The following is a 4002-nucleotide window of genomic DNA, read 5'->3' on the forward strand; positions in this document are numbered from 1 at the left end:
ACAGTAAGTATTTATTTTCAGTTCAAGTATTTCTTATGCATTTTTCTTCTTCTGTTTCCCTTATGTTTTCTAATTTTATTATGAGCTAAGCACCCCTTTGGGTGTAGGTGTGAGTCAAGCTTAAGAATTTAAGGGCACATTTGGGTGTTGCCATTTTTATTGATTCTTAAGCTTGGTCATTTAAGACGAGACGTAAACTCAATGCAGATAAGCCGATCACTTTGAAGTGTTAATATTAGATCCTTGATCCAGAGATGGGCGGATCTGAAATACGGCTTAGATGATGCACAAAGATTTGAGAGAGTATTTGATATTCACACCACCACCACCACCATCGGCGCTGGTCCATCTACTTTACGACCGCCGACCGCCGCACCCCTTCCCACACCAAGACCCCTTTTCTTAGCCCTAACCGTACCACCCTCTATCACCCTTCTATCTACCCCCATCCCACCACCGATCAACCCTACACCTACTCAACAGCCTCCTATTCCCCTTCCCTCAACACCACTCGGCCCACCCATCATACACGATTTCGACCTAAAACTTAGTGATACCTTAGGGGAGGAGTTCTATTTTGATTTTGAAGCCAATGCCTCCAACAATCCTGAGGATTTATTCCCTTTTTCTGTTCCTGAGTCTGTTGAAGAAACACCACAACAACCCCCTAAGACTCAAACAGAAAATGAACTTCCTGTTGAAGAAATACCGGTCACTGTCCCCAGTGGGCAGACTGTGAGCACAGACACCTATTCGGGAAGTATTGAAAGTGCAAGTTCAGAGTCTGTTATTCCTCAACCATTACCAAAACCAGTGCCTGAAGACAGTGACTATGAGGATGAGATGGCCCAGGACTTAGAACATGCTGAGGATATAGCCGAGGAAGATGAGGATCATGAGGAAATGGAGGATTTTGAAGAAGAAATTCAAGAGGAGGAGGTTTTGGAAGTCAGTAAGCCAAAACCTTCTAAAAAGAGGAAGGCAGCAGCAAAGCAGAAGAAGCAGCAAGCCCCAAAGAAAAAGAAAGAAAAGGTGATACCATTTCAAGAGAGGTACAACCGTATCAAAAACAATAAAATTCTTTTAGAACGGGCCTTTGACCCCCGGTTGGTCAACTCTTTTATGGCTATCAGGCACCATTTGGTGGCTTTGAGGTGGGACAATTTCGTGGTTGCCCCTTTACGGGCTAATGTATCTTGGGTAACCGAGTTTTACGCGGCCGTTGGCACCACCAAGAGCATTTCGGTAAACATTCAGGGCAAGAAAGTTGATTGGTCGGGGCCGAAGCTTAATGCGGCCCTTGGACTCACCCCACCACCGGAATGCTCGTTTGCACAGATTATGAATGGGACTCGTGAAGTCGCCGATGTTGATATCGCTTCCGTCCTTACGCTCCCCGATCGTGGATGGTCGAGGGACAACCGGTGCCAAATCATTTTTGCCGGCCATTTAAACACGGAAGCGGGACTTTGGTTTCAGTTTTTGCGACATATTTTAATCCCCACTGTTCATGATAGTACGTTATCACGGGACCGATGCGTCCTCCTTTATTGCAATATGAGCGAGTTGCCAATCGACCTTGGGCCGATTATACATGCATCCATTTTGGCAGCCTCTCAGAAGACGCATTCACGCCTAGTCTTTCCGGCCCTTATCACAAAACTTATGGCCAAGGCTAGGGTCCCTACCCATGAGGCGGATTCTATTGTTGTCGGTTCTTCCTTGTTGGAACAAAACACGGTCGACCGTCGGCATAGAGCCTCTCGGCCATTTTTAAATTTGTAGCATCCTGTCCCGGTTGAGAGAGATACGGAAGAGCCCGTGGCGCCAACAACCGTTCAACCAAATGCGCCACCGGTCATTCTTCCCGAGCCACAGGTTGCCGTTGTTTCGGAGTCGCCAGATGTTGCACTTACCGAGCCACCCGCCGTGTACATATCGGAGCCACCCGTTGTCCCCACGACCGAACCAGATGCGGACATGCCAAGATATGGCAATGATGAGGCCAACCCATCCGAGCCACCTCAAAGCAATCCTTTAGGCTCGGGGTATGGGTCGGCCACATGGCTGTCCGTCTTGGCACTTCAATGGAAAGAGACTAATCAGAAGTTGGAGGCGATATTGAAGAAAGTTGGGAGCATTGACGACCGAGTCTCCGAGTTGGAAAAGAAGAGTGCTCGTTTTTGGGCATATACTAGAGATTGGAACCGGGTGGAACGATAGCTTTACGGGCTTCAAGATACTCTCTTGACGGCCCAACTTCCAAGGTTCCCGAGCGGTCTTTGTCCTCCCCAAGTTCGGTGCTTCCCACCTTTGCAAACCCACATGCCGGTTACTTCCATTGTTGCTGCGCCTTTTGCTCCTGCTCCTCACATTCCTGTTGCTGCTACATTACCTACCACGACTGCGATCATTCCTGCCGTTGCTATTCCAGTTGCTGCTCCCGTTGTCCAAAGCTCCAAGGAGGCTGATGCAGTCCCTGCTTGCCCACAGTAAGCAGTTTTGCAGGAAATGGTTTAATTCTCGACTTTTGATCACAACCTCTATAAACATTATTTTTGGGTATATCTTTTGGGTACAGATACACTGTTATTCCATCTTTTGTGTATGACTTGCTGGATGTCATTTTCTTTTGTGTACATAATTATGACAAATGGTGTTGGATTTCTTTTTGCTTTGTCTAGTTCCATTATTTATTTCAGGTACAACATTCTTGGATGATTTTTCATAGTGTTAAAGTTAAAAGGATGTAGGCCCTCCTTCTATTTTATACCCAAACACTTTTCCCCTTGCACCCAACCCGTACCCTTTTGGTCCCATTGGCAACAATGAGGACATTGTCAACATTAAGTTTGGGGGGATGTGTCAAGAAAAAGAAAAAAAAAACACACCTTCGAAAAATTGGGAGGTATGAAAAAAAAATTAGAAAAAAAGAGAAGAAAACAAAACAAAAAAAATAGAAGAATCGGTCTTCGGAAAATTGGAAGACAAAAATAAAGCCCGGCTATCCAAAAGGGCAAGTTTATGCCAAGAATGGGTCACGAACTTTTTTCCAAGTACTCAAAAGTGAATCGATGAGAACTTCTGTTTCAAACCCTTTTGTAGTACAGGATAAGTTTGGGGGAGGGATACACGCTATCATTGCCAAAAACACTAACCCGAAAGCCCTACTGATTAACGGCAACACTACAAAGATCAAGCATGGAAATTCTACATTCTCTTTACTAGACGAATTTCTAACACCTTCCGTAAGTATTTCGTTCTTGTTCCTTTCTTTTTGTGTCTTTTTAATTATTTTTCTTCTACTTGAGGACAAGTAATACCTCAAGTTTGGGGGTGTGATAACTCTCATTTTGTGAGACTTATTTGTTGTTCAATACCCTTATTTTATTGTATCTTTGGTACCCATTTTGCTCCTATCTTGTATTTTTGGTCCAAAATATGTTAAGAGGTGATGAAAGGTCAATAATTTAATTATTTTCTAAAAAACCCATTAATATTGGTAAAATGCCCACTTTCTGCTCACATTCATCTTATGGCAGATTTGCATCTAGTTGGATTTGAACAAAATTCAGATATTCATTCCCTTGGATATTAATGAGACTTAATTCTAAGTTCAGATCTAAACATTGAGTTGCTTGGAGGAATGGACCTGATTGAAGTGATGAAAAGACATGGAAAGTACTCCTACCTTTATATTGATTGAAAAACCTTCTTTTCATAATTTATTGGAGTACTTTTACCTTTTGCAACCTTTCAAGAAGAAGTGACATGGCCTGAGATGAAGTAGACATGTGGTGATGGGTGGTCCTTACCCTTTGGACAATGCAGATTTTTATCCATTGGATAAAGAGTTTATCCGGTCCCACCTTTTCCCTATATATTTTGAAGGCTTTCTCTCAATTGACACACCATTCCACCAGCAAATTAGCTAAGCAACCTTGGAGCATTCTCTCAAGCTTTGTAGTAGTATAGCAAGTTTATTTTCTGCTTGTAATTTTA

Source organism: Cynara cardunculus, unplaced genomic scaffold (genome assembly GCF_001531365.2).
Source record: "Cynara cardunculus var. scolymus isolate 2C unplaced genomic scaffold, CcrdV1 Un_Scaffold_1180, whole genome shotgun sequence".
Lineage (NCBI taxonomy): Eukaryota > Viridiplantae > Streptophyta > Magnoliopsida > Asterales > Asteraceae > Cynara > Cynara cardunculus.